We start from the raw sequence: 11,444 nt of genomic DNA on the forward strand, positions 1-11,444 counted from the left end.
TAAACAATACCCAGCCCTAATCATTAACTCGTCGTTATCTTTAGGTCATGTCCCAAAACCATTTAAGCTGGCGGTTATCAAGCCTCTTATTAAGAAACCAAAACTAGATCCTAGTGTAATGACAAATTATAGGCCTATTTCAAATCTTCCATTTATGTCTAAAATTTTAGAAAAAGTTGTGTCTGCTCAATTGAGCACCTTCCTGCCTAAAAATGATCTGTATGAAGAATTTCAGTCAGGTTTCAGGCCCCACCATACCACAGAAACTGCACTTGTTAAAATTACAAATGACCTGCTCCTTGCGTCAGATCAAGGCTGCATCTCATTTCTAGTCTTAATTGATCTTAGTGCTGCGTTCGACACCATAGATCATGACATACTCACAGATCGATTACAAAACTATACAGGTATTCAAGGGCAGGCTCTAAGATGGTTTAGATCCTACCTGTCCGATCGCTACCATTTTGTTTATTTAAATGGGGTGTCATCTCATTTATCATCAGTAATATATGGAGTGCCACAAGGATCCGTCCTAGGTCCCTTTCTATTTTCAATAAACATGTTGCCCCTTGGTAATATTATTAGAAAATACGGAATTAGCTTCCACTGTTATTCTGATGATACTCAGCTATATATCTCAACGAGACCAGATGAAACATCTCAATTATCTAAGCTAACAGAGTGTGTTAAAAATGTAAAAGATTGGATGACAAATAATTTTCTCCAATTAAACCACGCTACAATCCATCACGCACCCTAAGGTCACAAAACGCTGGACTTTTGGTAGTTCCTAGGATAGCAAAGTCCACTAAAAGAGGTAGAGCTTTCTCACATTTGGCTCCCAAACTCTGGAATAGCCTTCCTGATAATGTTCAGGGTTCAGACAAAGTCTCTCTGTTAAAATCTAGATTAAAAATGCATCTATTTTGCCAAATATTCGAATAATGTATTTTTTAGATTATAAGTGTAGTTGCATCTGATCAAATGTACATTTTTATTCATTAGCTTGGGTTAAACTAATTTTACTTTGTTGGATCAGCAGCTATGCTAATGATGTCTCTATTTTGTTTCTATGTTTTGCCGCGGGATTTACATTCTTTACATTACATTCATTACATAACATTCTTGTATTAATTTTTTCTAAAAATCCTGTCAAACGTGCACAAACTGACAGTCACCAGCATAAGCTACTACTAAATATTGTAGAATCATAATTTTCTGTAAAGTTGCTTTGTAACGATTTGTATTGTAAAAAGCACTATACAAATAAACTTGAATTGAAAATTGAATTGAATTGAAGAAGGAGGCTGGAACCGGCGGACAATCAACTGAAATTTTAATTACAAAGTAAAGACAAAACAGCGCGTCAGCCCTTCACGGACGACTGACGTGCAGAAATAAAAGCCAAGTACAAAATAAAGTCCAGGCCTGGTCCTCTCTCGTCCTTCACTGTCGCCAGTCCAGTTTTATATCCTTCCATCTTCTCCGTGGGACTCGAGACCGGTGGGTCGAGCAGGTGTCAGTCATCTCCAATCACTCCACCGGCCTCGCCTAAACAGAAGCGGTGTTTCCCACAGACTTGCACTCTATTTGTGGCAGAATAAATTATAATATATTTTCTCAATATCAATATAAAGTCAGTATCACAGCAAAAAAATAGGGTTTAATGTTTTTACTTGTAATTGCAGATACCACAAGAAAATAACAAATGGTGCTAATATAAACTCACAATGTGATATAATACTAACAAAAAAAGTTATAATCCTAACCTTTAACTCCATACCGAAGTCCCAGATAGCTAGATGATGAAAATCTAAATAAAAATAAATATAAAAATCATTTGTGGGATGCTATGAGTACAGAAACTGTAGTGTACACCTTAAGTTTGAAAACGTTAGCTTAAGGCTGGTTCACACGGCAGGATAATCATGCCGATTTTAGCCCCGATTCACCCCTTCCGACAATCTTAGGATGCTCCGATTATCGTAAAATAATCTGATCAAATATTCCTGCCGTGTGTGGTGTGTTAAGACCGCTCTCCTCTGCTCGGAAGAATGTCGGGACCGCTCCGATCTCAAATCGGGGATATCCAACATGTTGGATTTATTTGGCCCGATTTCTTCTCGTGTGTGGTGTCCCCCGAGGACAAACGATAACGCAGCCTGTGGACAATCAGAAAGCGAGGTGACGAGGCGGTGAGGAAGTGCCGGGAAACAGAAACAAAATCAAAACATCGGCGGAATGGCGCACCAGAAAGTCCGGTGGACGTCGGAGATGGAGGACCAACTTGTCGACCTGTGGCAATACACAGGGAATGTTTGTACAACGTTTCGTGTAAAGATTATCACAACCGAAATGACAAGGAGAGGAACTGGGCAGAAATTGCTGCTGCACTTGAAATACCAGGTAATGTTTATCTACAGTAACGTTACCCATCGCTAGCATGACCATAACATTCGTTCATATAAATGTATCGTGTTTGTTCATGTCAGTTGAAGAAGTGAAGACGCGGGCCACAACTCTAAGAACTCAGTTCAGCAAGCTTCTCAAAACTAAACCCAGTGGGACTTTTGAAAAGCCACTAACAAGCAAACAACGATGGCTTATGAAGAGACTGATCCCAGCAAACACAGAACGTTGTGAGGACGTTGCCAGTTAGTCGTCATTTGGTCAGCGCGACATTACTTTATGGCAACGTTGTGAGGACGTCGTGGTAAAGTTCCATTTTTTAAAATCTTGGCTAACTTCCCAGAAACGTCGTGTGCACGTACTCAAAAGACGTCACTAGTTAGTCCCATTGGGGACGTTGTAGCGACGTGGTCAGCTGGTCTTCAGATAACTTTTAATATTATTGCACTAGATGTATTATTATTATTAAGATACCATTTGAACAGCATATTCTTTGGGAAATATACAAAAAAATTAATCAAGCATGTTAAAATAATTATATATATATATATATATATATATATATATGCCATCAGTTTAAGAACAATAAAATAAACAATTTACTTAGCAAATGGTGATAATGTTTGTTAATGAAAAAGAGTACGGGACAAATTAACATTTAAACCTTAAACTAGCAGCGCACGTCACTTTCTGAGTGAAGTGCGCGACGTGCGCGTGCCCGTCATTTTGTAACGGAACGGTCAACTTCCAGCAGACGGACACGGAGGAAAAGTAAGTCCTATAAATCTACTTTTATTCATAGATTTTAACTGATATAACGTTAAATGCCATCAAAGAGGAGTAGTGTTTTGTATTTTTGTAGGTTTTCTCTTTCAATTTAATAAATAAATGCTCTGTTTGGTTAATTAGCTCAAAAGCAGTCTCAGAGGTGGTCTAAGGTAACGGTAACTGTTAAAATCGAATATAACCTTACCTAGTTTAAATTATTTGAAATTTATCACTATAAACTATACAGTGTTAACTTTCTAATAATTAAATTTTTAACCGTAGTAACGTTAATTAGTTTGTTTGAATACCTGCTGCTCGAGCTTGATGATGCTCATGCTAGCCATGCTGTGAACTTGAATATAAACCGATATAACGTTAAATATAAAGTTTAACGTTAATTAAACCGAGGCTGCCGAAATCATGTTCAGTGTAACGTTATGTGGGATTAATAATTTCCCCTTTTCTCCCTCAAGTGGCAGGCTTGTAAATTCTGTCATCTGTTCATTATTGGTGTTGATGGTGTTTTTCACATGCATGCTTTTTAATGCTAGTTTAATTCTCAAATTGATCTGATACTTTCGTTTCACAAAAAGTAAACAAATTGTTCACTTTCTTAGGGCCTGACAGCCACCAGTTGAGTCCATGATTCAGTGAGTTCCTTATAAGGAAATATATTTGTTACCACCTAGTAATTTAAATGTATTATTTATTGCTTTAAAATGAACACATATATTTATCATCAGGGGAAGAGACAGTCTGGGCAGCAGCAACAAGACAACTATTACAAGTAGAGATGGGTTTCAAGAACCGGTACTAATTTGGTTCCTGACTTGTTCAGTACTGAAAACATTTACATAAGGTACAGGATCAATAGTGCTGCTATCAGTATTCTTGTAACATTGATTCATTACCCTTTAGACACAACCACATATCCTCCAAATAATCTCTGCGTGGATGGCAGCAAGGATCCAGGATCAAGAGATCATTCTTCATGGAGACTGTTCCACAGGAAGCCGTTTCTCCTGGGTGAAAAACTAAACCTGGTTGTTTCAGCATCACTCAGGCAAGACTAAATACTTTTAAATTGATTTCAGTTGGTTATGTGTTTCAGGTCATCCTGACCATTCTGCTGTCCTGGATGTAAGGCCGTGCTGGAACTACATTTCTCGTGGTTGAAAGATTTGTGCAGCGGTATCCCGACATATAACGCCCCATCACACGGGGCGTCAACGCCTCTCGTTTACTTTTAAATGAAGTTACGTCAAGCATGGTGAAATTAATTCTAGAAATTAATTCTAAATAGAAGTTGAAGACTTTTCAAGCACCAATGCAGCCATCCTCCAGTCAGAACATCTTATGCAAATACCCAAGCGCAGACGCAAGCCAATCAAGTGCATGCAATACCAGAAAACTAATGTGATTGGCTGTCACTATGAGAAGAGACAGTAATTCTGATCCGATATCAGTGTCGTTTTTTGCAAAAAAAAATTTAAATCAATGTAGAATTTTCTTTACTTCTGTGTAGGGATGTCAATTTTCAATCATTTCCATGATTGATCGTCGTTTAAATTAATGATCAAATAATCGATTAATCGTTAACCTTAATGCTGCAAAGTCTATTGCAGTAACAACCAGTCACTGGTATGACAGGAAGTGCAAAAGTGTGTGTGTGTGTGTATATGTGTGTGTGTGTGTGTGTGTGTGTGTGTGTGTATATATATATATATATATAAAAACTGTAAAATATATATATTATAGTTCAGACCAAAAGTTTGGACACACCTTCTCATTCAAAGAGTTTTCTTTATTTTCATGACTATGACAATTGTAGAGTCAGACTGAAGGCATCAAGGGCTATTTGACCAAGAAGGAGAGTGATGGGGTGCTGCACCAGATGACCTGCCCTCCACAGTCACCAGACCTGAACCCAATCGAGATGGTTTAGGGGTAAGCTGGACTGCAGACAGAAGGCAAAAGATCCAACAAGAGCTAAGCATCTCTCGGGGAACTCCTTCAAGACTGTTGAAGACCATTTCAGGTGACTACCTCTTGAAGCTCATCAAGAGAATGCCAAGAGTGTGCAAAGCAGTAATCAAAGCAAAAGGTGGCTACTTTGAAGAACCTACAATATGACATATTTTCAGTTGTTTCACACTTTTTTGTTATGTATATAATTCCACATGTGTTAATTCATAGTTTTGATGCCTTCAGTGTGAATCTACAATTTTCATAGTCATGAAAATAAAGGAAACTCTTTGAATGAGAAGGTGTGTCCAAACCTTTGGTCTCAAACTGATATATATATATATATATATATATATATATATATTAGACAGTTTCATCGGATGCACGCGCCTGGACCTAAGTTAACTTCCGGTCTGTGTTATATCGGTCTGGCTGCGGTGCCATCTACAAACGCAGTTAAAGGCAAGGTGATGAGTAGACTGAAGTTGGGCTCAGGTGGTTGTGCTGCGGGATGTGTTTCCCATACATTTATTTATTTTTTGGAGACTCGACACAATTTTAAAACTGATCGATTTTCAAAAAGGCTTCGTTGAATAAACATGAGTAACGTTACGTACTGCACGTTTAATAATTCCTAACATTTATATGTTTAAATATCAAAACGAGGCACAGGTGTTTTTATATCGCTGTATTTCTGAAGGAAGACTTGCATGTTATATGCCTGATAAAGCAGCGTGTGAGCGTAGCTCTGCTTTGTTTACAGCTGTTACTGGGGAAACCTCTATTTCTCGCACTTTATGTCTATGCTTTAAAACATCTCCTGCTGGCAAAGGATGAATTTGCATTTTCATTAAGTCCGCCTGATCCACGCAGCAAACATATTTTGTTTGTTATCAAAAAATATCTACTCTAGAGGGACTTGCCTGTTGTTATTGATTCTATTTGGAAGTCTACCGGTTAGGTTAGGTCCACAAAAGCGCGCATGCGCAGTAACGTTTGTTTGTTGTTGCCTTTGAAACCGTCTATATATATGTGTGTGTGTGTATAATGTATGTGTGTGTAAAATACATTTCTTTTAAATTTATAGCACAGTAATGAAGGCAGCAACATGTGGTAGATGGGACAGAACAAGAATCTATCATTGTGCTAATGTATTATAATACGAAAGGGTATGGCTCCTATACAGCGTGCAGCGCGTGAACACAACCAGTGCGCAGAATGATGCACTTGAAGCAACACAGAGTCACAGCGTGTAGCATTACTCACAGAAATGTTCAAAACACCAAAGGAAGAGATATTGTTGTGTATTATATGTGTGCAATATTTTGAGCCTTTTCTTTTAACAGTTTTAAATATCAGTTATTGTGCGCTCTTGAAGAGAGTTTCATTGTTTTGACTGTAGTAACTAGGGCTGGGATGATACGCTAATCTGCCAATTCAATACTATCCCGATACTTGTGTGCCGATTCAATATATATTTATAATTATATATTTATAATTTAGCATTGTGATTATAGTTATATAACTATTGCAATTCGTGACTTATCCAAATTGTCTGTAAAATGATGTTTGTTTCTGTAGATTTGAGGGAAAGATTAAAAACAAGGAGGTCTGGGAATGACTGAAGGGATCTGACAGCAGTGAGGGAAGGAAGTAATCACCAGAATGTAAGTTCTTTGAGAATGTGTGCATTGTTTATTACAAGTTGAGTTTTCATTTAAATGTGGCAATGTACACAGCTGGTCAAAAGTTTTAAATATATTTTAAAAGTTTAATTTATTTCTATAATGCACAGCTATATTTTCAGCATTCATTACTCCAGTCTTCAGTGTCACATGATCTTCAGAAATCATTCTAATATGATCATTTACTGCTCAATAAATTTTTCTGATTATTATCAGTGTTGGAAACAGTTGTGCTGCCCAAACATTTTGTCTACACTACAGTTATATTTATTTATTATTTATTTTATTTATTTATTTTATTTGGGGGTGGTTGGCTAATAGCAAGAATGCATAAAATTGAAAACCAGTGGTAGAGAAGACTTTTGTAATTTTACAAAAGATTACCTTTTTTTCAATGTTTTGAACTTTGTGTTTTATAAAATAATAATGAAGAAAAAATTCAACTTTCCAGAAATGCTAAGTTTTCTTCCCCATCATTTCTAATATGGGGTGCGCTTCCCTAAAACCAACTTTGGTCACAAGTTTCTTCTTTACCAATAGAGTTCAGTGGAACTAAGGACCGTAGTAAGCTAACTGCAGATGTGATTTACATCATGTATGTCATGAGCAGATGTACACTTTGATCTTAGCGGCAATAATGCGATTGGGTGCATGTAAATGCACTGATTTGTGATAATCAGCAATGTTTCCCGATCGGCAAATCAGTATATGAAAAAGATCATGTGACACTGAAGACTGGAGTAAAGTTACTGAAAAATTCAGCTTTGCCTCATAATTATTTCAATAAATATCTTTAAGTATATTCAAAAAAGAGTATGAAAACTGTTATTTCTTTCTTTCTGTTTTCTTTTTTTTTTTTTTTTTTTTACAATTACTTTAAAAAATTTTTTTTATCAAATTAATCTAGCCTTGGTGAGCAGAAGAGACTTCTCTTGAAAACCATAAAGAAAAGATTCCAGATTTTTGACTGGTTGTGAACATACATGAGCAACATTAACAAGATGATCCTCCCTTTCAGCTCAGAGGATGTTGACAGTGCAGGCCCAGGATGAAGAAGAGGAGGAAGAACACATTTAACAATTTTCTCATAAGCTTGCCATGTGTTATAATAAAAACAATGAACATGACTACAATAATATGCTAAATGTTATTGAAAGATTCCAGTTTGCAAGAAGTCTGAGTGTCTGTCTCTACACTAGAGGAACTCTTTTCTGAAGAAGATCAGGTGCTGAGAAGAAGCCTTGTTCTACAGCAAAACACTGCATCAAGCCTCCTGTCCTTCCCTCAGAAGAGCCTGTCTTCTGCTGCTGGGGTAAGAAACACACTCTTCCTCTTCTCTATCAGCTGTCCTGCACCTAACTCTGCCTCCTCAGCACTGTCTGAAAGAGTCTTCTCCACAGTCAGTAATCACAGATCACAGATTCTTCTGAGAAAGTCGATATGCTCATTTTCTTAAAAAACTTTGTTTTTTCGGGTGGGACAAATAATACAGGAGAGATGCTAGAAATCTCTATATTGTTCATTTTTCATATCTTTACGCTTTATGAATGTTTTTCTTCTGAGAAGCTCAAAAATTATGGTTCTTTGGTAATTGTTATATTGTTTAGGTTTATCCTCTGATAGTGAGCACAGAGCCCTGATCATGACATGCAAGAAAAAGAAAGAAATCATGTCCATGATTTACTAATTCGTTTCCTCTATGTACTAAATGTGCACGATTACTTTTTGTTTCATATCTATTTATCATGTATTTTTTGTTGCACTAAATTATGTTGTATCAATAGGTTTACTGATAATTATTTTTAATTTTCACTAATAACGTCATTAACCATCTCCCCATCTTTAAGACAAAAATTTTCTATTGTTTATATTGTGTAATCTATGAATTGATGTGTTTAGTTTTCTGTGCTCATAACTTAGTAACATTTTGCATGGTTAAAGAACAGGTGCGATGTTCAAAATGTTTTGGCTTAGTATTTGTAGAAAGTAGTGCTGAATAAATATTGATTTCTGAATGAATGCAGTGTGTTTTTGTCTATTTTATATTAGAATGTAATGTTTTTGTATTTGTTTGCATTGCATGTATGTAATTAATGTATTAACTATGAATCCCCTATAATTAGATTACAATTAGATTTCATAAGGTTTATTTTTTGCACCAGAGATGGATTGAGTTTATTAGTTCTTTATGTATTTCAAGGTAATGGTGAGGTGAAAATATGAATTACCAATATGATCCTGTAATGTCACGTCCTCATAACGTGCCAGTTTGGTCGTCAGGACCATAGACATATAAATAGCTAGACGCCTCATTGGCCGCTCGACCGCACGTCAACGTCGCCGCCATATTGGAGCGGGCAACTCTCACATCAGGACAGAAGAAAACATACCTGACTCATCGACAGATTGGACACCTACAAACCGTCACACGATAATAAAAACAGTTCTCGGGGTGTTATCTTTCACAGGTAAGACTCAGCTGATCTTCCTCGATGTTTTTTGGTCATTTTTTACATTATGTTGACAGCTTAATTAACCACAAGTGTCAGACGATTAATAATATCGCTAGCGTAGTTAGCAGAGAAAGCTGAGACTTTATAAGAATTCAAAGTTTAAATTAATTCTTATTACGTTTTAACTTATATTGCCGTTTATATAATAAACGAAATGGTGTTATGAGCACAATATACAGAGTGAGCCCTTTGACTGTCTAGATTAATGATGGAGCTAAAGCTTCTCTCTTTAATTTCACTACCGTTACTTATTTACAAAGATTAAGTGGTTAAACTTTAGAATAATGGTCCTTTAGTTAATGTTAGTTAATTCATTAATGAACATGAAAAAACAATGAACAATACATTTATTAGATTAGATTAGATTAGATTAGATTAGATTCAATTTTATTGTCACTGCACATGTAGGTACAAGGCAACGAAATGCAGTTAGCATCTAACCAGAAGTGCAATAAGCAGTAAGTACAGAATAAAGGTCTATAATACGTACAATAACTATACAGGAAAGTATTATGGACATAATTTACAGATATTAAATACTATAAGCACGATATACAGATAGGTGTACTATCAACATACTATACAGATGGGCTATGTAAAAGTGTATGTACACTATAGGCAGAACTATGAACATAATTTACAGTATTGCAATGGACAGTAAAGTGCATAGAAAATATTACAATGTGCAAATGGATTATACAGTGTTCCTGGATGAACAGACAGTAGTGCAAGTAATAACAAGTTACTGTTTTTTGCTTGTTGTGAATAAATAAATAAATCAGAGTGTTGAAGACGGGGAGGAGTCTATGTGTGGTGTGGGGGGTGTTGAAGGGTGTCAGAGGGCAGAGTTCAGCAAGGAGACAGCTTTAGGGTAAAAGCTGTTCCTGAATCTTGTGGTCCTTGTCCACAGGCTCCTGAAACGCCTCCCGGAGGGGAGGAGGTTAAATATTACTGTATTTATTAATCTTTGTTCATGAAAATACAGTTTTTCATTGTTAGCACAACTTTTGATTTAAATAATGCATTAGTAAATGTTGAATTGAACATCAACTAAGATTAATGAATGCTGTAGAAGGATTGTTCTTGCTTAGATCATGTTAATTAAAGTAGTTAACTAATATTAACTAATGGACCGTTATTCAAAAGTGTTACTGATTAAGTTCATCATCACTTGATTATAAGGATTTCATTGCTTTTCATAAAACTGTGAACTGATTCTATGTATTCTTTTTTCTTCCCTTTTAGCCATTTGCAAACAGGACAAGGACAGCCTTAAGGAAAGCTGAGGAAAGCTGGTCTCTGCATTTCCAAGAGACAAGACTATACCTCCCTAGACTAGTGTTGTGTTTGTACTAAACCCAGAGCAGCCCTGAATGAATCGACACAACGACCCAGCTCATATTCTAATACTATAGACTACATTTAAAAAGCTTTGCACAGGCTGTTTAATGCTGATCATGTTCTGCGTGCGTCTTTACACAAAAACTACATGATGTTAATAGACTAGAAATGAAAAACACAGGAACTCATAGTGAATCCAGCTGCAATAGCATGATAAATTCATTGTGATGTTGTTATAATTATTATTAATTTTGATTAATATCAAGTTTTTGAGGGGAGCATCTCATATTCTGGTCTGTGATAAACATAACTATACTTTGAGATTTTGTGGTACAAGGTAAACCTCACACCCAAACATTCATATGTGTTAACATACATGGAAAAATAAATCACTGTTTCAAAATGTGTGTGTTTTCTGCATGAGTGTGTGTAATGTTAATTATAGAACATATACATACACACACACACACACACATATATATGTATATATATATATATATATATATATATATATATATATATATATATATTATACATGTATATATTATACTTAAGGAGCTCATTAATTAAACACAATTTGGAACTCATGTCCACAATTTTTTTGTATTGTGTCTTAATTTGATTAATAATTATTAAACAAATAGTATTTTAAAATTACATTTCAATTTTTTTAATTAACTATTCATTTATTCTTCATTTTTGTCTATTCTGTATTATTCCACCCTTGATATTACATATTCTTCTTGCTATTGTTAACCTATTG

General features: G+C 35.7%; 1 long non-coding RNA gene and 1 pseudogene across 1 annotated transcript; both read left to right on the top strand.

Moving 5' to 3' along the window:
- LOC127953367 (zinc finger protein 271-like) overlaps nucleotides 1–11,444 on the top strand; it is a 187,927-nt pseudogene that overhangs the window by 55,991 nt on the left and 120,492 nt on the right.
- On the top strand, nucleotides 9,749–11,084 carry LOC127953541 (uncharacterized). The gene is made up of 2 exons (XR_008153307.1): nucleotides 9,749–9,798; nucleotides 10,586–11,084. It is a non-coding gene; the product is annotated as an uncharacterized LOC127953541 (long non-coding RNA).

Source organism: Carassius gibelio, chromosome B3 (genome assembly GCF_023724105.1).
Source record: "Carassius gibelio isolate Cgi1373 ecotype wild population from Czech Republic chromosome B3, carGib1.2-hapl.c, whole genome shotgun sequence".
Taxonomy (NCBI): domain Eukaryota; kingdom Metazoa; phylum Chordata; class Actinopteri; order Cypriniformes; family Cyprinidae; genus Carassius; species Carassius gibelio.